This window comes from Neopelma chrysocephalum, unplaced genomic scaffold (genome assembly GCF_003984885.1).
Source record: "Neopelma chrysocephalum unplaced genomic scaffold, ASM398488v2 Primary Assembly neopelma1_23, whole genome shotgun sequence".
Lineage (NCBI taxonomy): Eukaryota > Metazoa > Chordata > Aves > Passeriformes > Pipridae > Neopelma > Neopelma chrysocephalum.
Window position 1 is genome coordinate 32,020,272 of NW_020897691.1, and position 25,834 is coordinate 32,046,105.

Below are 25,834 nucleotides of genomic sequence, written 5' to 3' on the forward strand. Positions count from 1 at the left end.
AGGGTCATGCTAAAGCACATGGCACAGGATTCCGTCCAGATGATTCTCAAATATCTCCAGTGAAGGAGACTCTGGGCAACCTGTTTAAGTGCACAGTCATCCACACAGTAAAGAATTTCCTCCTCATATTCAGGTGGAACTTTCTGTGCATCCGTTTTTGCCCATTGCCTCTTGTCCTATTGCTTGGCACCACTTTGCAGAAGAGCCTGGGTCCATCCTCTTGCCACCCTCCCTTCAGATACTTATAGGCATTGATGAGGTTCCCTCTCAGTCATCTTTTCTCAAGGCTGAACAGGCCCAGCTCCCTTGGCTTATCCTCATAAGAGAGATGCTTTTGTCCCTTAATCATCTTTGTAGCCCTTTGCTGAACTTGCTCCAGGAGCTTCAGATCTCTCTTGTCCTAAGGAGCCAAGAACTGGACACAGCCTTCCAGATGCAGCCTCACTAGGCTCCAGTGGGATCCAGAGGGGCAGGATCACCTCCTCTATGGTGATCTTTTGGGGCATGAGGAGACTCTCGGGCATCACAGAGCTGAATTGGCAATACCTGTGTTTCACCTTCTTCATCCTCATCAAAGGTTTGTTACAGCTGCTGATCCAGGCTTTCCATTAGTCTGCACACTGATACTTCAAACTAAACACAAGGCCTATTGAGCACTAACAGATCAGTGGTAATATTTTGCATATCCTTGGCAAATGATAAAATTCAGCTTGGGAAAAAAAGGCAATCATAAGTATTGTATGAAAACATATGTTTCCATCCCTGAAAAATGTCTATCTCTGAAAATTTCTACTACGATTGTGTTTTGCTACCTGATGCACAATTTGGTAAGGTTGCATGTGGCTTCCATACAAAGTGAAATATTTTATCCCCTTTCTTTTCCCATTGTTTTGGTTCAGACTTGCCACTCGAGAGACTGTTTTTGTCACTGAACTGGGGAATTAAGTCTTCTTATCCTGAATAACTCTTGAAAAATTATTATCAAAGATTGTTACAGTCACTTTTTTCATGTACATGTTTTTTGAAAGTAGTAACAGAGAATTAAAAATATGAACACACGGTTAAGGTACTCTAAATCTGAAAAATGGCAAGTATTGTATTTTGTGGCAAACATCACGTTAGTCAGTGGAATTAGTGTGTAAATGTGCCCTTTATGCTGTTCACAGAAGTCCTTCCTCTGTATATAATAAGGTGCATATTTATGACAAAAACACTGTAGCAGAAATCAGAGTGATTCTAAGCCAAGGTAAAGGTACTTCTTAGATTGTAAATAGCTGCATTACAAGATATACCAGTATAGTTTTACTTTCATTCAGTCCTTCCTTTGAGAACAAATCCTATTCACATTTTAGTGTTTTGATATAGTCAGCCTCATTTGGAGGTATTCAGTGGTTTTTGTATAGGAAACCATCTAATAGGTGCTACTCAGCTCTTTATGAATAGAAACTCAATTTCTTAAGTATAATAGAGCTGTTCATTGGGTCTGTCCTTGTGTTCTATAGTTGAAATTCAAAATATATGTTCATAAATAAAAAGTAGCATTATTCAGTCACATTCAAAAGGATAGAAACCTAAACATTTCTTTATGGAGGTAAAATGAGGTGACATGTAATAAAAAGGAGGCTTTTTTGTAGCATAGTGTAGCTAGATACAACAAACAATGTGGAGTCTATATTATAACAGCTTTAAGAGGTATGCTATGGACTTTGATGACAGTCTTCTCTGGAGGATTCTTCATATGGTGCTGAATATCTGAGCAAGGCTGTCAATATCAGAGCAGCTAAACAATATCTTTTGTTCTAAAAAGAGTGGGCGAGACTCTGGAATGATTTGTAAATTTGTTCAGTACCTCTTTGTGATTTTGAGTCAAGGTAATTCTGAATTGGCTGCTTGCAAAGGAGCTGCTCTTGCTCAGCCTGCGGAATTTTTCACTTCAGAGAAAAATTATTTGCTAGGGCAGCAAGGGTTTAGCTGTGTACAGTGAAAATAATCTTTTTCTATAGCTCCATTAGTTCCAGTGAGGTTGAACCTAATTGCTAAAACCAGGTCAGTTTTAAAATCTCTATGGACAGTAGGATTCCAAAGACTATTTCTGATGAGAAGGTTCAGCGTTTTGGGCTTAGGAACAGAATCACAGTCACAGGAAACTGGGGGAAATGCCAGTCTGCTTCTTGTCATCCCCTCTCCCCTGATGTCTGAGTCTTCCTCTGTCTGTGTCTGTGTCTCTTCTTCTCAAAGAAGACTAAAGTGCCACTGTAAGCCTTCTCCTAGGGTCCATAGATATTTTAGGGTGTGCTGGACCCCAAGGCTCACTGCACCAATGACCTGCATCCATGGGACCATCCATCCTTCGTACAGCCCGTGTGGTAGGCTGGATGTGCCACCAGGGCATATGAGTGGGGAAACATTTCCTAAGGCAGGATGAGCTGGGAGAAGGCCTGGTCTGCTGGGATACAGAGGAACACAAGCCAATATCATTACCAGTGCCCAAAGTCACTTTTTACCTCTCTGTGTGGGATACACTGGGGTGGCACAAGGTAGATGGAATCATCATGGCATCACCATAGAATGGTTTGGGCTGGAAGGGGCCTTAAAGATCATCTAATTCTAACCTCCCCTTGCCATTGGCAAGGACACATTCCACTAGACCAGATTGCTCAAAGCTGCATCCAACCTGGCCTTGAAAACTTCCAGGGATCCACAACTTCTCTGGGCAACCTGTTTCAGTGCCTCACTGCCCTCACAGTAAAGAATTTCTTTCTAATATCTAATCTAAATCAACAGTTTTTTGGTTTGAAGCCATTTGCCCTTGTCCTATCACTACACACCTTTGTAAAAAGATAACAATATGTGGTTTTTTTGAGAAGTACACTTTAAGAATGTTGTTCAAACATGTCATAAACCTGAGGACAGAGCTTCAAGAAGCTTTTCTCATATTGAAATATACTGCAGGAAATTTAGGCCAGCAGGGTTTAGGCATTTCATTGCCCAGTGGGGCCTGCATCCTGAACTCCTATTCACTGGCTGTGTTGGGTTCCCAGCAAACTGTCAGGGATGTTTGAAGATCCCTCTCTGAAGTTCTGAATGTAAGTGTTCCTAAGAGTTGTGCTGCTGAAAACTTTTGGAAAAAGGACTTTGGCACTTAAGCATAAGATTTTTCTCACTAAATTGAATGTTAATTGATTAATGATAATTGTTTAAATTGCTATTTTAACTAAAACATAACATGCTTTTAAAGGTATATCTATTCTTTACTTCAAAAGATCAGTTTAGGAAGTAAAATGGAAACATTTCATTACTCTTTTCCTTCTAAGCCTCTTTTTAATTATCTATTTTTTTCTCTCTGTTTTCTTGTGACAGAGACCAGGTTTTCTTATTCATTCTGTTCTCACAGTGCAACTTGAGCTTGTTCAGTGTTGTGTTACTTCCTTCCTGCATCAAGAAACCTCTATCATGCCCAATTTACACTCTTTGCTTTCACTACACATGGTGTCAGCATTCCAGTCTGCAGTTAATGGTGATTAAATAAGACAGAAATGCCTGAAATCCACTAGCGATCCTGCCCGAAACACAGGAGTTGGTAACTTCTCTGCTACTTATTTTGTACAAGTTCAACCTGCTTGCACTCTTTCCTCAAAAGCAAAAGTTGAAGTTTTTGTTTAATAATAAAAAACCCCAAACTATTCATAACCAGGAAAATATCTCTTCAGTTTTGTTTGGCAATTTGTGAAACTTCATTGACATATGACCACACTTTTCCCCTTCTATTGGTATGATATTACCAAGGTATACAATTGAGTTCAATTGCCTCAAGGTACAAGCTTGATTTTTACTACTTTTGGTCTTTGGAGCTCTCTGTCTATCTGTGGGGAGCTATTAATTGTCATGTCAAAATTGCAAAGTTCTATTGGGATGAAAAAAAAAAAAAGAGAGATGGCTAAATCAATATGAAAATAAGTAGTCAAAACTTAGGGCTGAGTGAGATCTTTCCCCAAAGCTATATTCTAGCCTATCACGAAATTAGCTCGATTTCAAGTGCATATGGTCAAACCACTTTCAGCCTGATTTGCTGAAAAGTAAGATTTCTGTAAGCAAACTGCCTAGTCTGTATATGTGGCTCTTTGCATGCTGTTGTCCAGTTCAAAAACATCTAAATGGAGAACAGAGACTGCCATGATATTGAACTCCCATCTTGAGAAAGCTCCATGACACTGGACTCCTAAATCTTGAAAAAGCTATCAAATAAGTGCAGGAAACACACCAAGATTAGTACTTTCTCCAAAAGGAAATGCTGTAATTTGAGCTCAACCAGATTACTAGGAAGCAGAAAATCCATGCAAGGCGGCCATAGAAAACCTCCCTATATGGCTTCTGCTGTCCATGGGATTATCCACTTAAATTCCTGTTCCTCATCTGTTCCTGCTGGTGGGATTGGGTTGGCCATCTCCTCCAGCCTCTACTTCCACTGCAAGTGTTGCTTTCTAACAAACTTTTTCCCTTCCTCTCCCCCCCCACCCCCTGGGACCCACACAGAGGAGTTCCTTTGTCTGCAGTTATGAATGCAGCAGCTGATAGGTGAGCAAGTAAAGACTAGATAACCTATGGACTGATGCTCCCAAACATTTCTGTTGGGACTACCTAGTCTATGGTATCATTCTGATCAATTTGTTACATCAATATGAAGGGCCTCACTTTTACTTCTACTCCCCAACCTTACTGAAGTATATCATCCATTAGCCAGTGCAAGTCTAAGGTTCCTCCCCAAAAGAGTATGGCTTCAAACCCAGAAACTGTCCTGTGCTGTCTGGCATATTGTCTGGAGCAAGGCTTTGCTGCAGCAAATATGAATTTCAGCTTGCTTGCTGCAAGCTGACCACTCCCAAGGGAGAAAACACGGAGATCAGGCAGATAGCTGATGCTTGCTTTATCAGGGTCTTTGGATGCCACAGGGGTGTGGAGAAAAGGATAGGTGTTCTCCTGCAGAGCATGATGCCGATGGAAGGCTTCAAGGCAGACTCGAAGTAACAGGATTTCCTCCTCTGATCGGAAACAGAGATAAGAGTGAAACTCTAACTAGAGTCTCTTCTCAAAAGGAAGATTTAATGGCCCGTAAATGACTGCGTAACTACCTAATGGATTTAGCCTGTGGCAGGAAAAAAGGAAAGGATTAGGAAATCCAGGACTGATCTTAAAGCTACTATAAAGGAAATCTCAGCAAAATAAATAACTGAGTAAAGGTTCATTCTCTCCAAAAACATTCAGAGAAAACAACAGAACTGGAAAGGAATTTATCTGCTTGTTTAGCACACTAACAAAATAACTGGAAAACCCACCTATTTTAGGAATAACTGAATAAAGACCAGGACTAGGGCTTTTATTTTTTCTTACTCTAGGTATTTTCTCAAGACAGTATTAAATTACAGATAGCACTGAGTATGAAATGCTTGAACATTTTCAGGCATTTTCAGGCAAGTGGAAGGTGTGCCTTGTCACAATATTGATATGTTTTATTAAGAAGTGTTTGAGGCAAGAGTAAACATGACCATTAACCAGAGTGAAGAGGACAGGACAAGGACGGCATGAACAGACAGACCATCTGGCATCCTCTGACAAAGATACACCTTTCCAGTATGGAAAAAGGTTAGTAGTGGTAACAGAAAAGTTTAGATAGGTGACAGAAAACAAAACAAATATGACTTTTGGGAAGTATTTGTTGAACACCTCTGACATGCTCAAAACTCCAGTGGTGTTTGTTAGCAGTAAGTTTGGATCTCTGCACTTTGGGGTAGTTGGTAGCATTGGTGTATTTCTTGTGAGGCACTTCATTACCATATGCCAGTGGTCTCCATGAATTTTATTTATTTATTTTCATTGATTCTTAAATATGTATACTGACAGGTACCCAGGCTCTAAGAAACAGAGATGTGGGGCACATGCTAAAGTATGCTCATGTGGATTTGCACTCACTCCTTTTTTTTTCCACTTCGATGACAAGAGTCAGTGACTGAAAAATCAGTCTCAAGGGGGACACATGCCTCTTCCTCAGTTCAAGCTTTTGACCTGTCCCCACTGAAGATGATGTGAATGATGGGCTCCTGTGCTCTCTTGTATAGTGTTGGAACTTCTGAAACTGGGAGCAGGTAAGAGGGACAAGCAAATACATACATATGTATCTTAAGAACATGTGAGCAGTTCTCTTGTCTTTCCTCTCAGAGACATGCTCAGCCCACAGTGTAGAGAAGCTTCATGTGAACATGCTTTCAGACTGGCCTTCCAGATCCGTTCTGAGCAAATGGAGAACAACTTGTACAACTTAAAATAATATTATTAGCTCAAGAGCTCATACCACAAGATTGTAGCTCACATGCTGCAGAAAACCAACGACCAATTCTGCCAGGAGGTGCTGATCTCACACTGTCCCCTCCATTTGTCCCTCCCCCTCTCTTCCAGTTATTTCTCAGAGGTTTCAAATAATGATTCTGTCATTGCCATGGGTTAGCGAGCACAGTTTCCCTTCTCCTCTTGCCATTAGGGTCTTTCATGTCTTATTATCAAGATGCCTAATCTTCCTGCCCTTTGTTGAGCCTTGCAAGCCTTGTTGCAGCTGTTCTGCATGAGTTTAATCTAACTCACTAGATAGATGTGTGGATGAGACTCTCTAAATGCTTGTGTTCTGCTTAGATGTTATCATGAAAACATAGCAGCCTTGACCTTTCACATAACTTAGACAGCCATGAATAGTGGCAAGCCCTGTCCCCCAGCCACATAAATTTCATGCCTGTTCATCAGCTGTTGTTATGCAGAAGAGTATTTTATCTCACTCACTTTTGACATCTTAATTTGGTTGTAGGGCTTTCCTAGAATCTAATCTTTGTATGTTTTCATCCCCAGCTTTTGACTATTGGCAGGTATTAGACAATAAAGTGCAGCCTGGACAGTTTCATTTGTAGAACATGAGCTAATTAGCACTTTTAATGGGTTTAATGGATTGCACCAGAGTCTTATAGAAATGATGCTTCTTATCTAGCTAGCAATAATTGGGAACACAAATTAGTAGATCCCATTCTTCCTTGTAATTGCATTAAATCAGCTGATATCTCTGAGCTGGAGCAGTACCAATGTGAATCCATCTATAAACGCTGCTACACCTTCCACTTTATTTTGTGTCTGTGTTCATATACGTCAGAGTACCTACATGTTGCTGTTTCTACTAGTGTGCAGTTCCCACTAGGTTTTGGTACCATTTACCGTTCATAATGAGATCCTGAGATGGCACAGTGTTATGATGAAGAGCTACCTTCTAGTTCTTAATCCCTTGTTATGCAGTGTTACATGTATTAGATGGTTTACATATTAGATATTAATTAAAGGGGAGCAGATGGAATCTGTCAGCACCAGAAAGGCTGCGTGTTCAAGTCTGTGAGCCAGCAAAAGCAATCCACCAGTTTGTCAGGAAGGCAGCTTGCTGAATAAAATTTTCATGTGTGAATGGACAATCAGAATCCCAATTTCTTTGCCATTTAACTGCCATGTGAATGATTAATAATAACACAATTATAAGGTAATTTAAGGAAAACAGATTTGCTGAGAAGCAGCTGCTGCTTATATCAGTATATGCTTGATGGCAAAATAGTTTTGGTGCTGAACATGAACTGTTGTGAAAAACCCCACTACTTTTGATTTTATTCACTACTCTTCCCACATTCCTGCAAACAGATTATTTCTGTGTTTTAAAAAAGCATCAGTGCAATTTTTTTTGTATGGCTGGTGCTTCAAAATTTCTCTATATTTCTAACATGCAAATAAACCTCTCAATTTTCCAAGTCCATAGAGTAAACTGAAGTGAGGGTTCTGAAGCTGCTAGTATACACAGTTTCTGGTGCGGAGGTGGCAAATGGCTAGGCTTCCAGGCTTAGCCTTTTACTCTCTAAGTCCCATCTGTACTCAGAAACAACCTGAAGGAATGGAAGTAAACCAGTAGAGAATTTAGTCCCTGTGGTGGTGTGTGTCACTGGCCAGTGAGCTGCAATAGCATTTCTTTTCTCTCTTTGATTCTCCTCTCAGTGGTGCACGTGATGATACAGCTGCAAAAGGGATGCTCACTGACAATTGTGGTGGTACATGTAGTGAAACAAACATTTGCCGCCTTAAAAGTTAGATTATGAATCAACTTTTTTACAGAAAGCCCTAAGTAGTCTTCAGAGCATTCTGTGCAGGGATGAGCTGATAAAAGTTCAGAAACAAATGGAAATAATGACTGGATAGGGTATGGGAGAGAGAGAGAGAAGAAGCAGAGGCAACTGTAATGGATATTTATCAATTTTATACTTCCAGTTTTGACTTTTGACATCTCCTAGCTCTGTTTCTGTCCCCAGGTGTGGAGCCTTGGTTCACCTAAACCATATTTTTATATCAGTTTAGGACCTCACAGAGACACCTAAAGTGAATCTGCAGTGTGAGAGAACAAAAGGAAAAAAAGGGAAAAGGAGGCTGTCAAACAGGGGAGGTGGGATGCTTGTGTACGGAGCCCTTTGGTGGCTTCCAGCTTTTCACTTCCTTATGCAAAGCAGCAGTCTTTTTGTGCTAAAAGGAAGGACCAGATCTTAATTCCTCTGGAAAATCCTTTAAAAAAAAAGACCTTACCTTCTCAGGGATGAGCAAGCAAGGTTGCATGTAAGCAGCTTTCAAGGCCACATGCCATTGTTAACTCCTGTTTTGTATTATGGTGGTGGACAGGCTTCCCAATCCGTTACACCAGGCACTGGCAAACAGAACGTGTACCTGGTTCAGAGTCAACTGGGGTTTTAAAATCAATGTGGCATTTAGTGCTATATCAGATACCTGGGATAAATCCAAGTTAAACTTTCAGAAAATACTTGCATTTATTGACCAGCACGTAAACTTAGTGCTTTTTAGGTTTAAAAAGACCAACGTTCCACAAAATCTGCTGATTACCTATAACCACATTTTTGTAGCTTGTAGTTTCTCAGTCTAGGGGATCTTGAACTTAGTTATTTCTTGGTAGTCTTAAACAGACTTTCATTAGTTTGCTCAGGTTTGACACCAGGTAACTGGTACAAGTTTCCCTTGATCAACTTCTTCAGTTACCTCCCCTTCCTTTAAAAAAAAAAGAAAAAAGAAAAAAAAAATCAGTTTTCTATGCTTTGTTATCTAAGAAGATAAGTTTATTACTCTGTACTTAAAAACAAATTAGAAATTCTGATCTGAAGAACTCCTTAGCTTATCCTTCAGAATTCTGGATGCAAGTTTAAACCTGTTGGTTTCGAAAGTAAGTAATTTTAATAAATGTTTTCCTTCTGTTCTTTTTCCCGCAAACAATACACTTCTTCTTTCATTTATAACTACCTAGAGAACCATTTGTTTTAAATGTGGCATAGCAGTCTCTCTTAAATCTCTTAATTTTTTCTGCGTCCCGTTTCTAATTATACCATCTGTTTCTATATTATCTTGATGCCTGGCATGGATTTATCTATTGTATGTGGTTTTTAATGCCTTATATTTAGTTTTAATTAAATGGCTAGTGATATTTTAGATATTGCTTTAATTTTTCTGAATGGAAACTGTATATTGCTTTTTATAGCTGAAAGCTTTCCTTTTCTCCCGTCCTTATAACTGCTGTAACTTAAAAAAATATTTATCAAATGTTCATATCTATCTTTAACTATGAAAGATTTTTCTAAGCAAATTATTTCTTTATATCTGTGGAATTGTATCTACTAGTCATCCATTCCTCAGACAATGCCACTTAAAACTGATTTCCAATTTTGTTAGCAACTGCTAAAAGCTTTTTCAAGATTCAAGTTTCAGGTATGCCCATCTCTGCTGTAGTCTGCTCCCACCACATAAAAGAACATTAGATCACAGTATTCTCACCTTGCCAAATGTGTTTCCTTTATTTTCAAATCAGTGATTAATACTTTGCCCATCAGATAGAAGCCAGATACTAAATTAATCTCTAAGGGATAGTGTGGTAGGAAAACCACATTCATCTTTCATGTAGTCACTGAAAAATTTAAATCATAAATTGCCCTGCATTTACGGTGTCATTGTAGGAGGCTAAAATGTCATCTTGCAGCACACCCTTCTCCAGTTCTAAACGACAAAATTAATTCCTCTCTTAATTTCAACATTCAAGGTGCAAACTGTGCTACCAGTATCCATCACTTGTCTTCTGTGAGCTTATCCGGTTCACAGAGAGATTTTATGTCAAATGCCATTTGAGCTTTAGTTTGATGCATAAGTGAGACACAGTAAAGCTAGATCCAATCCAATACTGGGCAGGCGAAAAGCAGGAGAAACTTAGTGAGCATAACAGTGCTGACTGAGGTGGGTCTGTCTCTGGGTGCATTCCTCCCATTGTGGGGTTCCATTTCTGAAGGCTTGAGGTGGATAGGGAAGGGGTTACTCGAGCTCCAGGGGTTTCTTCAGGGTCCTGGACGCATGGAGGGGTTAGGTGCTCACCCCTCCCCCCACCCAGGCAGTCCCATGGCAGCCAGAGAGACAGCACACGGGACTTGGAGAGGAGGCGAGAGAGAGTTTATTGATGAGGCAGTTACATATATAGGTCTTGGAGGATTCACAGAGTGACCAATTACGGGGTCAGGGGGCTTACAGGACACCCAATCGCAGGAAGGGGTTAAAAGGTCCAATGAGAAGACTTCTTGATATCTTCTCAGGACATTCCTGAGACAGAGATAAGAACTGGCCATGGGGGATTTTGGGAAGAAGAAAGCACGAGCCAGCACAGGGACCACAAAAAGCCATTTTGAAACACACTCAAACCACAGCTTCCCATACAAGGTAGATTCACTGCTACATCTGTCCATTTAGTGACTGCATGGTCATGGTTCTGAATCACATGGGCTGAAGTTGGAGCAAGTCATTCCATTGACTTAATGTCAGAATATGGCCCCAGAGCTGTTGCTGAGGATGTGACACTGGCTAGAAGTTTCTTGTTGAAATATGTTACCTTAATTTCTTAGCAAGAGTTTCACACTAATTTTCACTTACTGCACAGTTAGATTAGAAAAATGTGTTTTCCTTCTGAGATTAATGTATAATGACATCTATCCAAAGAATGCTTAAGTATTCACACTTCAGAGAAACTGACCTTTAAGCCACACTTAGTGAAAGTAAGCTAAAATCAGTATTGCATTCTTGTTACCAAGGACACTTATAATAATCTTCTTAATTGTCCTTGACAATCTTATCATTAAAGATCTTGGCATTAATTAACTATATAATGTCCCCTGGTTGATAAAATCAGCCTTGCTGCCACAATAGGCATTGTATTCCCAGGCATTCTTTGCAGAGACTGTATCTATAGCAGGGGTCATTCATGCTACTAATGTTGCCCAGATGACACACAAACATTTGGAGCACTTAATTGTCTGAGAAGTGAGCTGAATGAAGGCAGTGGTGTCACTGTAAAATATGTTCCAGCTCAGTGTTTCTTAAGGTAGCTTTTATGCCAAGATTAGTATCAGTGTTTAATTGACAGCCTCTTCACTTAGTTAATTACTTGGGTTATTGTAGCAGAGAGAGAGAAATGGACAAAGGCATTTGTGATCTGAATCACTACCAATACAGAAACAAATATGTGAGTACTGTGAAGGCCTACAGGAAAAATACTAAGTCTCCTCTTTCTCCTGTTGGAGTATGATCTTCTTTCAGCATTTTCAAAGAAAAACCTGAATCACCACAGTAGCATTGGTGATTCAAAGGTGGCCGAGTTCAATGCTTTTATAATTTTCAGACAACTGTTAGGAAAGAAGGATGAAAGTTCAATCTTTGGGCTGTATATCAAAACACAATCAGACAGAAATTGCATGTAATTCCATATCTGCTCAGGTATCACAAAGATTTTTACTTTTTTTCTTTTTTTTTAATATATGGGGTTTATAAAATGGGCAGGCTAAAATTTCAAATGTGGTCTGTAAATCTCTCACACCTTAATGCACTGACTGTGACTGTGTTTAAAATGTGAGTGTGTACAAGATCTTTCAAATGCAAATGTGGGAATACAGTAGTCTTGTTGAGAATGCTTTCCAGAAGGCACAGTTAGTCATCTTGGTGTCTCACTCTGACCTCTTGGGTGTGCATGCAGTACCTACCACCAGCAGGCACCAGTCAAAAGCACACAGCTGCTGAAGGGAAGCAGCTTCTAGCATGGTGCTGTGTAAATTTGCTTGGAACAGCAAATTTCTCCTGCTGCCCTGTAGTCATAAAGTGGGTGAATTAGGGATATTGCCCATAAATGGAGGGAGACGACAAAGCTTTCAAGTTTGGCAGCAGTGATCTTGGGGAACTGTGTGACTCCTTACCAGTGGCCACAGTGGAAATCTTTGTAACTTCCAGTGAAAAACTCCTTGTCCTCCCCTCTAAGCAGAGCTATAGGAAGCAAGACTAGAAATACTCCTTACCTAGCAGCATGCCCTTTCTGGTTTTTTTGTTCTGTGGTGTCATGTAACCCATTTACTGCCCTAGTGTTGTGTATCAACACAAAAACCCATGGGACTTAAGCAGTGAAGTAGGAAGGGCTAAGAATCCTCCTCCCTTTGCCAGTGCTGCTGTACTTACACAGTGAACAATCAGGGCATGAGGAAACTGAGTGTGAACTCTAAAATCACTTTGGACCATCCTCAAAAGACTGGGGATCCAGGGCAGGCCCACCAAAGTAAAACAGATTTTTAACAAAGATAGTTACCACTAGCCATCCTCTAAATCAGACTAAAAGCAATGATCACGTGCAGCGTTAGAAGACCTTGGCATGAACACCACCGCTGTGAGCAACAGCTCAGTCCCATTAAGAATCTTCTATTTCCAAGTAGAGTGATCAGCTCACCATATCACATCATAACAGGTACTTCTGGGGTGCACTTTCACTACCAACTCACAGTATGAGCCACTGATGAAGAAAGAATCCAGCCCTCCTCCTCTCTGGTGCAGGTTACATGTCCTCTTGCAGGTTCCTGGTACCCAGATGCTGCATGGCCAGACTGAGCCACCTCTGCTGCCTGCCCTGGCTGGAAGCCAGCAGTGAAGAAGAGCAAAGCAGTCGATGGAGGAAGTGTCCTTCAGGGGGAGAGCCAGCATCTAGATTGGCCTCAGCGCGTCATGAATCCCTGTGTTAGTGATGTATGTGATGTGTCGGAATGCAGCCAGAAGTTCACATAATGCTTTAATTAGAAGACTTGGTAATTTTAGTGGAGATCTTCTGACTCAATCTGCCTCTCAGACTGTATTTGTCTACTAACATTTTTCTCATCAAGGCACAGTTTTTAATATGGATATTACCTTATTTTTGAAAAGGAGTAGACCTTTATTGCATACTGTATCCCTTGGAGATCCTTCCAGAAATTCATCATTCCCCATTAAGAAAACTAGTAGCATGTGCTGGGCAAAGGGAGACTAAGCCCTATTACTGTTGCCATTGGGCCTGAGCTGGATGTGAGCTCTGCAGATATGCCCTGTGAATCTCTGAAATTCTCATGCCCTATAAATCATCAGCATGCAATTTTTCCATACAGAGCATTCATTTGCTTTTTCCCTGTCTGATGGAATAATTCAGATTCACAGTTTCAAGCAAATTATTTCTTATCTGGCTCTGTTTTTACTTCACTCCTTTCTTTTTTTCCCCTTGCAATTTCCTTTTACTTTTTGCTAACCGTTTTGCAGAACAGATTTCACAAAACACTGCATATTCAAAGGCAAAAAAAAAGAGTTGCAAAAGTCTGGATTCTCCAGCCCTCCCTTCCAGACTACCAAGAGAGGGCTAAAGTTAATGCAAGAGTTTACTCTCTCATTCCCATTTTTCACAAGAGAAATGCTAGTGATTGTGTTGGGGAAAGCCCACAGCTGAACAGATGGGAAGACTTAGGTGCCAGCAAAATTTAGCAGTAGAGTAAAAAGATCACTCCAAAGCTTCTGTATTTGGATCTGAACAAGATCTGAACAGAGGTCCTGAAGGCCACTGATGCTTGAACTTTGACTTGTTGTAGACCGAAATATGTCTTCCAGTTCATTCAAGGGCAGGGCTATATTTTATGGCTCTGGATACAGCTCACAAGCTTCCATCACCATCACCCTCAGCCCCTTCCAGATTTATAACTGAGGCCAGCTTCCTGTTATTTCAGGTCACTGTCATTCCATCTGCCTTTAGACACCATGTTTTAATAACTTTAGGGAATAATCCCTATCTCAACAGCTAGGCTTTTGCCCCTACTTCTAATTTCGGAAGTCATCATATTTGTCATAAAATGGTATCAAATAGATGGATTTTGGTGGATGGGCTAAAATCAAAGACTGAGTCTGTAAAGATTTGCCTTTAAATGACCTGTAGGAGTAAGTACAGCCAATCTAACATCTTGTTCTGCATCAAGTTCATTCAGGTGGTTTGTGATACTGTAGTATACAAAGAAACCACTTTTTGTGCCTTTCCTCATACTATGTCTTGTAAAAGTTCAATGACTGAAAAACAAACAAAATATTTTGAAATTACATACACCCAGGACAGATATAAACTTTGAAAAAATGAGTTTGAGATAATAATATGCTGGTTTCTGGGACTTGTGTTCAAGCAAACAAGTCACAATAATGGTGGTCCAAATCTTGGCTACTTGTCCCTGGAGAGACAACCACTGGTGGAGTAGAGTGGTCATCTCTGTCCAAAAGCTTAAGTTGGTAGCTAACTGTAGCTGGGCATTGGTTGCCTTGATGCCCACTGACACAGGGAAATCCTGTATGAAAATATCTTATTGTGCTTTGAGTCAAAGTACCCTAGACCTTCTGCTTGTTCTCACTGTTGCGGTAAGAAAAGTGAAGCTCTAGAAAGAAAACAACTTGTAACTCACAGAGAAAAGTTGACAGAATGATAAGTACGGCATACTTGGCTGATGCTTTTACCAAAAAATCTTTCCTTTACTTAGTCTTTCTACAAGCAGTAGCTTCCCCTGTGTCTTTTTATTTAATTCTCCATTCTCCATCTTGCAGAACTTCTGCTGTTATTTTCTCTGGCACCTTACTAGAGCCTTGAAGTAACTGAAAAAAATAATACAGGGGAAAGACTAGACTGGAAAAAAATAAACTTTACGGAAAAGTGCATCTGTTAGTCTCTGGAATAGTCTTCACAGGCAGACTTTGAAATGGTGTATTTCAAACACAACCAGTCACTGGTCAAGAACAGTCCAGAAATGGCTGGAAGAAGATAGCTCATTTTAAGACATTTTGTTTTCATCTTGTCTAGCCCTGCTTATTGGCCAGTGCCACCTGAGACAGTTGCAATGGCAGTCACCATTGCATTGCTACCACTTGGATCTCAGAGTTAGTTTTCCATAAGACTGGTCAGTTTGAACATGTAATTTTGGCTTGCTGACTGTAATTTTAAACAAAGCAACACATACATGTGCTTAGAAAATCTTTTTCCAAACCCATAAAACTTAGACTTTTTTAATGTACAAATTGTTTAATGTGATCAAATCTCCAAAAGCACTGGAATTATCTTCTCTGTGTTCTGAATTACTTTATCTGCCCTTCCATAAAATACTGAAGATATTAATTTAAATTATCAATCACTATCAGATAAAACATACACAGCATCCTTATTTTAGTTTTAGACTATGTGAGTTATAATATCATTGAACAGCTCTTGACATTGAACAGTGCATGACAACTCTTTGGGCAGTGACTGCTGCAAGATGAGACCTGGCTACAATAATAAATTTTTAAATAATTTTGGATTAAAAAGTGAAACAATAATTTATCATTTATGCATTGAAAGCCACAGCAGGTACCCACAAGGCACTATATGCTGCCTACATACGAAAAGCAGTATTAGTGTAAGCACCAACATAAAGCAGCACACAAGCCTGAGGCACAGATGGAGGGAGCAGGAAGAGAGAACGTGGATAAAAGTGCAGTTTTCATTCAGTTTACTTCCAGTAGCTCTTTTTTATTAGTTGAATGGTATGACTACCTCTCTGTGTAAGAGGTTTCCTAATGTCCAATGCACACACTCGGTCCATAGTCAGTGTACGTGTGCAATAACAACAACCCATCTTCAGTACAAACAAGTGGTGTGCTATGCAAGTGGCTTGAGAGCCACAGGGATTGGTGTGCGTGCTGGTTTAAAGGTAAACCAGCAGGGGAAATGAACTCAACTCAAAAGAGAGATTATAAGTCAGAATAACAATTTAATAAAATAATACAATAAGTACAATTATACAGACAAACAATTGGTTTTAACCCACAAAACCCAAATGTATAACCCAGCACCCTGGGGCATGAACAGAGTGGTGTTCTTTGGCCCCCCTGAGTCCAAAGTAAAAGGAGAGGGGAAAACCTGTTGGTGAGAGTAGTTCTGTTGTAGTCTGGTTGAAAAGTGGTGGTCTGCAGTTAGGTCGAGAGCGGTGGTCTGCAGTCTTCCTTTGGATCCCACCAGTGGTTCCAAAAGTTCCAAGACTCCAAGATTATATATTGTCCAGTTCAGGCAGGAATGCCCAGTACTTTCCTCAGGGCGGGGAGTTTCACAAAGGGTGTGAGGAACAGGGAGGCACCCTCATATCTCGCAAGCCTCTTAACACCTAGTTTATATCCTGAGGAGTCAGGCTGCTCTGGGCAGAGGGTGTAAATAGTCTATTGAAAACAGTTTCTGGGAAATGGCATGGAAGGCTATTGAATACACAGTTTTGGGTTACACCCATCCAGTGATGAACTGGTCCCAGCTGTCTTAACTAGGACAGTGTGCTAGTCAAGGGGGAGACTTTGCAAAAGTGCAAAGGACAACAGACCTTTCAGGCTACCCTAATGCTTTTAAAAGTCTTCCACAAACCCAGTGTGGCATGTCTGCCAGGTCTTGTGTGGTTGCTTGCTCCTTTGCCTTTGCAATGAGCTAAGCAGTTGCAGGCCAGAAGAAGTTGGGATACTTTCTAACTATGTCAACATGCTGTTGAGCATGGTCTAATAAGCTCTGTTGAGAGGTAGCATCTGTTGCCTCCATCTCAGTTTAGTGCTAACAGGGATATGTCTGCTGACTTGTATCTGGCTGGCTTGGTACCTGAGATGAATGACTGTCAACATCTGATTGTTTAAATCTTGAAGGAGAATTTTATCCAGCACGAGTCAACATTATTAATTCTTTTGTAGGGCATTAGTATGTCTCTCTCATTCTTAAGAAAATAAAAAAGTAATTTAGAAAACTCTTTTCATAAGAAAAAGATTTTCATTCAATCTAATGCACTGCAGAACCTGTAGACATCCCCATTTATCCCATGACAATCTCCATAAGGATGGAAAGTGCTCAGGCCTCAAACCCAGCATCTTCAAACAGGACTAATATAAAGTAGCAGAGACCACTCACTATCTTCTGAAGGCTGAACATTTATGAAAGATTACTGTAAGTGAATGTCATCTACTCCAAGGCAAGCTGAAAGCTTGAACGACTGCCAGAGATGAGACAAGCCAAGGGACATGACTTGGCTCTCCCTGCCAGAGTTTTGACAGGGGCCAAGGGAACTTGCTGTACACATATGACAAAGCATATAAATTAAATGTTTCTTGACGGTGGCCACCAGAAAGTACTGTCAGCATCCTGTCACTTGGCTATGCTTTAGCCCTGTCTCACAGGCTGCTGCAAGTAGCTCAGGGTGAAGGGCACAAATAGCCAGATTACATCTGAATCCACCCGTGCAAGCTGCAGGTCATGGGTCCCCTTTGGTATGGCAAAGGAACAAGAACAGAAAAAGCCTTTAATTCTCAGTCCAGGCTTTTATTTTGCCAACTACTGGCAACTAACCATGGAAGAAAACGCCGTGCCTTTTTTCACTTGTTTTGTTTTCAAGGAGCAATTTCCAGTGCAACTGAGAGTGTGTGAGGGCAAGAAAAATGAGGTATCAGCATTGGCCTTTGTGAATAACTAGTCACCAGCAACACTGTTTAACATTTCACACCACAAATATGTTTGAACCGGATACAAGCCTAAATCCCATGGAACAAGAGGCATGATCTTCCTGGGATTAGTGAGCACACTCTATTAATATGTGTCCTAACTTTTGGAATCTGTAGCTTTAATGATATTTATTAAAAAAAAAAATCTAAATGATGCTACTCTAATTCAAAATAATGGCAGCTGAACATACCAAAATTTATCTCTAAGTTACAGCTAAGCATAAGATTGACAGTGCCAAAAATGCAGAGAGATTTTCCAGATATTTCCCACCAATGAGAGAAATGCCTGTAATGCCTGATGGCGGAATTGGCTTGCACTGCTCCAGCACCCACAGTCCTGCTTAGGCTGGAAGGCATGTGCTGGAGGCAAGGGGGTTTATGATCCACCAGCCAACATATAGACCAGAATACACTTTCACTGCTAAATCAGCTGGTACTTCTTTACATTTTCTAGTTCATATGGCTCAATAAAGAGATTAGGTGAAGGATGAATATGTGAAATAAAGCAATGTTATTTACTTCTTGATATAAAAGATAAATGAGTGGAAAGGGGAAACATAGCACAAATATTTTAATGCAAGTGCTAACAGACGATGTTGATAACTGTATAATACAAAAGCAACAAGTACTACTATAACACAGATGTATGAAGAACAGAGACCTGTTGTACATGCAAAGAATAAAGCTGACAGTAAAAGAAAGTCTTTGCAACTGTGAGCTTGCAGGCTAACTGAAAGGGGAGGATCCATACTCATGGGAAGCTGTCATACACAGTTTGAGAGAGGGGCATCTGTGAAGGAGCAAGATTCAGGATGGGAGCAGTTTCAGGAGTGGAAAAAGTCACACAGCAATTGAAAGGACTTTATTATACGGACTTTGCAGTTTTTATGTGTGTACAAATATATACATTGTATGTTTCCCCGAGATTTGTATTTCCCGGGTTTGCCCAAGCATGCCTGCTCCCTGCTTCCCTGCTTCCCTCTCTGATTGGCTGAGAAGGCTGCAGAGAGGAGAGAGCTACCATTCGTCTGTTCGCCTGAGTCCCTATCCCTATTTGTTCCCTGGTTGTCTGTCTCATGCTCCACCCCATTTTCTGGTACATTCCACGCCAGAGTTTATAAAACCCTTGTGCACCCCCATTAAACTCAGCATTGCATCACAACCTCAAACTGACTCATACTCTTTTGTGCAGCTCTGCGGCCTTCTCCCCTCCCCCCTTCGGACCGCGGCAGGCATCCTCCAAGGGGGAGTCAGTCTGCTGCAGGCCGGGCTTACCCCTGGGGACACGTCTGTTGGCTGAAAGAACTGAGAACCATTTTTACTGAAGATGCAAGCTATGGCAAGTGGTTCAGGTTTGAAAAATGACAGTAAATATTAGTGTTCAGAAGAACTCACTGCATCATTTCATCATCTCTCTTGTCAAAGACTGATATCTTCTTTACGACCCCTTACCTTTTTCACTGAACCTAGTAGCTTTATAGGTAGCCCTAAACTCTCACAAATGATTTTCAGGAGACTTTGTTTTTAGGCAAAGAATTTATAAAATTTTGAAAAAAAAATTTTCATCATCCTAGACCACATTAGTGTTTGGTCTGAAGCTGAAGGTTCAATCATTTCACATGAAACACAGTCTAAATCAAGAGATACATTTCCTCCTGAGTGGTTATCTAAAATAGGTCAGATGAACAACTCTCTGGAGATAGGAGTGCAGAATGCCTACAGAGGCTAAATAATTGGGGTTTATGATATTTCAAGTTAATTAGATGAATCCTGTGATGGGAACTATAGTTTGCAGTATACTGTGAAAAAGGCTGTGTACAAAACTGAGTATTTTAAATGCCCCTTCACCATCCCATCAGAATCAGGTGAAACCCCTGTTGGGGTAGGGGTGAAGCAGCACATGGGGATGTTCTTCCAGGCTGTGCCACAATGTGTTTGTACAATAAAGCAGAGTTAAGATTGTTCAGGCAATTTTATGTTTTAATTGATAACATGAAGTCATTTGCTTACCTTAGATTTGTCTCAGTATAACTCAGACTGTAGAAGAACTTAAATTATCTTTTAATGAAATCCATCTTAGCTGGTAACCTGTGAAACAGTTTGCAGGGTACAACCTGGTGCTATTAAAATGCTTGGCGAAGCTGCTATTTTCACTGACTTTTCATGAAGGCACTGTAAAAGAAAAGGTCACTTCAGAGAAATGCTTCCTCAAACAATTCATTTACAAAATACTTTTTCTTCTGTGTTTCACACACTAAATAATATATATAGCTCAGAAAACCTCACTCTGGTTTCCCTCCTCCTACCCTTCAGTTTTGGGTAGAAAGCTCTCCCTAAATTCTGATGAAGCATGTCTCCAGATGTCCTGTTTCCTTCACAGGTGATAATGTTCTTCTGCAAGTAACAACTAGCCCCAGCTGTTGAAACATTGTGAAGATTGATTGTACAGATGAAGAGTTACTTCATGTGATGCAACTCCAATCAGTAGTCCAAATACAGGATTACTTCCAGCCTCTTTGTTTTGAGAACTGCCTTACTTACTACGACATGGGTTTGAGCATGCTGGTGGGCTTTGTCCCTAACAGGCATTAGTTTGGTAGATCATTTTCAGGATTGATAGTTTTGTAAGCTCAAAGCAGTGGTGAACCTGAAGGGTCAGTGGCAACATAGCTGCATGAGATGCAAACATAAAGGCATTATATGGAAAAACCAGTCTGTAATTAAGTCTTCATTGCCAGGCAAAAAGGAAAGGAGAACCTAAAATCCAGTATTTTCCTCTCCCAAGTTCCTTGTGCAAGCCTCTGTCTTCTCTGCCTTCTCTGACTTACAGCACGAAATTATTTTGGGGGAACCTAAAAATCCTTAATTTAAGTAAATTTCTTAGAAACATTTAAAAATACCATATATGCTTATTCATATTGGTGATTTTTTTTGGTATCTGCTGAAACACTGTTATACACCATATTTGTAATAAAATAATACTGGAAGAAAGTGTGTATAGAAAATTAGTATAAAGGTGGACTGCATGGCACATAAAGCAGACACAATTTTTTTCATATATCATCCCAATTCTTGACAAGACCTTAAGGCTCCACGGTCAAAGAAAATAGTGCCTTAAGAGCATATTAATATTTCTTCTGCCTCTTTTTTTAAATGGAAAAAATAAGAAATACGTCCTCTGAGGTTTCAGCTCTGGAGCTTGTTGATGTGAAGAATTGAACCTTCTGCAGTGGCCAATATATTTTAAATAAATTACAACTATGTAGCACCAAAGTTTTGACACAGAGAAACATTTTTTTAGGTAAAACAGAACTTTGCTAACAATTTCTGTGTGAAAGAAGAAAGCACAAATATCACACATATACATATATGTATACTCTCTCATAATAAAAAGCTTAATTATCAGGTATGAGCCAGCATGTCCAGAGAGCAGCTGGCTCTGCTGGGCTAGCTACCTGCTACCATCCCTGGATGATAGTCACAGGTAGCAGTCAATCCTCTGCACTCTAGCAGGCCTTGAGGGCAAAATGGGAATCTGGGCTGCAATCCTACTGGGGTAGGCCAGAGGAGACAAGGATAGAAAGGGAGGCCCTGCTGCTGCGCAGTGATGCTCTGCACCAAGAGCCATGTGGGATGTTTGTTAGAGGGCAAGAGGAGTGTCCTTCTGCAAGGAGAGATGGAGCGAGCAGGGCAGCTGGGAGGTGGTCAGGCTCCGAGTGGGGGGAGATGAAAGGAGGAGAAACTGAACACAAGTATGCACGCCTCCAGGTCTCCAAAGGCTAAAGCTGTTAAACTTTGGAACCACACTAGCTCCAGGAAATAGCTGAAGTTCACATCCTATCCCCACGGTCTGCATTTAGCTGCACATTTACTCTTAAGTTTATTTTTAATTTTATAGCCAGTCCACATGCTACTCATTGGCCTATGCTCCTGACCCTGCCATATTACTTGGGAGTTTCAAAGAATACATTTTTTTTCTTTCTGGTAGTACAATGCTGAACCACATTCACAAACTTACACATTCCCCAACTTTCTTTAACTGTGTATGGTATTTTTTTCACATTTCCATAGTAACTTTTACTTCAGGAATATGCAAGAAGGCAATTTAAGCAAGGTGGTTAAGAAGTTAATTAAGGTTATTAAATTACAAAAGCACAGTAATTTTGCTTCATTAACAAAATGAAGTGCTTAAAATCATTATGAGTCCAGGAACTGAGGGAATAAACCCTTGACTAAGCCTCAGCACTTCCTAAAACTGCGAACCTCAACTGGCACATCTGAATCCTGCACACAGCAGGGATCTGGCCAGGGGAGGCCAGCACTGAGGCTTTGCCATCTCCTCCTATAGGGACAGAGGGAGGAGGAGGATGGTGAAGAATGTGTCCAAGATCTCCAGCCTCTTAGGATTGCACAGCAGACAGGATGAAGAGCAAAGGGAATTCCATCATGGGATGCTCCCTTAGGTTTTCCTGATCAACTGTGGGACTAGAGGAGAAAACCCATCACCCAAGGGAACATCTGTAGCAGATGGGTTTTCCCCACAAACACCAGAGGAATCTTAAAACCTGCAGTAGCTGTAATGATGGCAGTTTTGACAATAATATTCATCTTGGCTGAGGTCAGGATCACACTTCTCTGAACTTGGAACATTCACAGGGAGTTAGTCATATAAACCCAGACAGCAAAGCCAGCCTCAGCATGGAAGATTTTACTATGTACCAGGGTTGGAGCTACAGCGAAAAGAAAAGTGTTCAGAACATCTCAGATTAGCACTCACATAATTCTCAAATTTGGTAGAGGCTTTTTTAAAAAAAATATGCCTAGTTTACAACAACACTTTTAAATTGATAAGTCACATTTCCACCAGGCAGAAAATTTTATGATAGTGGGATGGGGTTTCATACGCAATTTTCAAAGAATTGTCCTAGTCCAATTCCTTAAAGGATTCCATTTTACAAGTGTAGGAAGCTCTTGTGCATTCACCTTTGTTGTTAGCGCTATCACATCTCACCAAACTCCTGCAAACAGTGCCCCTGTTTCTGCGAAATCAGCAGTAACGATTTCTTCTGGATTTCGTTAAGAGCCTAAGTACGTGGTAGAAACCTGGCAACTAGTGGGAAGAAATGAAGGTTTAACTGGCACCACAACAGTGTTAAAAAGGGGATTAGTATTAGCATGTCCTTTGAATTCATTGTAATGGAAGTAAAACCAGGCGCGTTTTGTTTGGCATCTATTTCATGTCCCAGCGAAACTGGCATACCACCATTTGATCAGGCACAAAGCCATTCCAACAGATGGTCCCCAGCAGCAGCAGCCAAGAGTCCATGTATGAACATCAAATGTGTTTGAGAAGGGCAGGTCTCCAGGCTGCCAATGTCAAAATTGTTTTCCATTCCCAGCTTCCATGCCAATGGCTAGCTGGGCTATGCAGCCCCTCCACTGCACTGGGGACAAACCCAGCATCATGAGGAGGGTGTACGGTCAGGAGTGTTGTCAGACCTTTTGTGCTCACCCCTGCCTGACCTTTTGGAGAAGGCCTTCATCAGGTCAGTAGAAAAATGCTTCTGGACACACCATTTGTGTTTAAATAAAAAGATGGAAAAAGAGTGAGCTTCTGCTGCATGATTTTCTCATGACCTGTATAGGCATAAGGGCACCAAAGTGCCTACAGAATGGGCACTCCTGGGAGGAAATGAGACATTTCTTTAAGGGCCAAATGAGCACAGACAAGCACTTACTTGTGCCAGCCACTACACATCATAAGGAGAGACTTTTTTTTCAGTTGGCAATTAGATGGCTGCTGAGCAAATCTATTGCTCATGTTTCTGGGTTGTAGCTTACAACCCAGAAATTTGTGAATTTGGTTTGCAGAGGTTTAGCTAATCCACTTTGGATCTGAATGAGCCTCAGCTCTTCCCTATCCCAGTCATCACACCTTTATGTACAGCAGTAAATGCCACTCAAGCCCTGTTGAGCCTCTTGCTTTCCCTTGTTGTACCTGTGCAGGGGTGTGCCTTCATTCCCAAGAAAGACTGAACCACTGAGATTACAGCCAAAAGCTCTGCTTTTTCTTTCTTTTTTTCATCCTATCCCAAAACAGAAGGTGTTTATACTGCCAGGCCAAACGCTCCCCCTCTACCACATGAGAGAATAAAGAAGGAGGCAAGCAAGCCTAAAATCTTGGAAGAATGCCTGTAATGCCAGTTGGGCATGCTGCCCCCTGTGCCTACCAATGCCTGGCCTGGTTGAGCTAAGGGCATGGAGCAAGAGTGGTGACAGGAGCTGCCTCCAGCTGGCTCCTCGTGGTCACACCTCTTGCTGGTGCACTGTGGAAAGATAGGAGAACCCTGAGGCTGCCTGGCTCTAAGGCATGATCCTCACACCACATGGTACCCACAGGTATCATTGGTTGTGGAGAGGGTTTTTTCCCCCTTCCTCACCTTCTACATGTTTTTCCACTCTACAGGAGAGGTTAGCTTTTTAAATTACAAAAGTATTCTAAAGTTCCTTTGGAGCTCACAGTGCTGAGATCATGGCTTAATTGCCATCCATTGTATATCATGGCATTGTCCATCAAGGAGCATCCCAGAGCTTAACAAGCCAGACATGTAAGCTTCACAAGCATGCAAACATAGACATATGTATTCCAAATAACTTCTCTCATTGCTGTAGCGCAGCCATCCTGCCATGAATTGTGGCAATTTTTCAACAATGTGCAGCTGCATTACCAAACCGTGCAGGGTAGGAAGCAAAGGATACCTCATTTCAAGGAAACCCAGGAGGAATCTGAGGTTGGCTCCATAGAATTAATCCCATGTGAATTTGTCTCCTGACCAGGTTAAATAGTGGCAAGTGGAAAGGAAAGGAGAACATATTTTATTAATACTGGGGCTTTAATTTGCTTATATTTGAACCCTTTTGTGTGTATGAATCTTGAAAATAGTTTGTGATTCAACATCAAGTGCTTTTGTGCAATTGTCCTGCCAAGAGAAAGTTGTTTGAGCTTCACTGATAGTCCAATACCAACAGTTGATATAATCTGGCTAAACCCTAAATTTCCATTTGTTATGTTCCTTGAATGTTTCCAATACTAAATAAAGTGTCAAAAATGAAATGGATCTATGAATATGTTAGAGTGCAAAAAAGGGGTTACATACACTGATCCATATATATGGTGTATTCAGTGAATACCAGAAGGTCTTCAGTCTGGCTAGGGTGCCAGAGTTGGTGCCAAACTAACTCCAAACAGCTTTTTTAATAGCATCTGCCCTGGTAAGGCCTCAGGTGGAGCTGCTCTAGAAAATGCTGGCACAGTCAACATGATGGCACTTCCAGCAAAGTCTTGCAGCACCACCTAATGAATTACAAGGTTTTTTCCTGGCAACACCTGCAGGTCTGTGGAAATTCCTCAATCACAGGTTGAGCAGGCCTGGAGTCTGGGGCAAGAGGGAAGTAACATACGTGGTTTGATAATAATTTTGCCTGCAGCTTCTGACTGAAAGCTCATGAAGGAATAAGTCAGAAACAGTCCTTTTGTAGTGATTTTAGTTTTGCTCAGGTTTGTTTGACTTAGAAGCATTGTCACTACAGGTATCTTATGTTTTCTACAGGTTTGGTTCTGGGTTTGCATCAAGCATCAGATTCTTTGTGGGTCTGTCATAAAGCCCTGCTTATCACATTAGCAGATTTAGCAGATTTTTAAATAATCTTTTTCATTTAAATCATATGCTAGAAGACAGGGAAGAGACATTTCACAGTGTTATCTTTCTAGTATGAAGTTTTATAGCTCTGTTGGTGATATGTGGATACTTCCATATAAATTGTTAAAAGGACTGAAAAAATGAGGTTTCCAGTGGTATCTTTGCCACTT

The 25,834-nt window shown here is 40.8% G+C and overlaps 2 long non-coding RNA genes across 2 annotated transcripts in view; one reads left to right on the plus strand and one right to left on the minus strand.

The window, feature by feature from the left end:
• LOC113972021 overlaps window positions 1-20,603 on the plus strand; it is a 61,289-nt gene extending 40,686 nt beyond the window's left edge. Inside the window, exon 3 of the long non-coding RNA XR_003535738.1 lies at window positions 20,345-20,603. This is a non-coding gene — a long non-coding RNA (uncharacterized LOC113972021). The remainder of the gene's footprint in view (window positions 1-20,344) is intronic.
• Window positions 2-20,009, minus strand: LOC113972028. The gene is made up of 5 exons (XR_003535743.1): window positions 19,997-20,009; window positions 12,802-12,803; window positions 8,598-8,602; window positions 4,461-4,465; window positions 2-69 (listed from the first exon to the last, which is right to left on the minus strand). It is a non-coding gene; the product is annotated as an uncharacterized LOC113972028 (long non-coding RNA).
• Window positions 20,604-25,834: the final 5,231 nt, after the last annotated feature.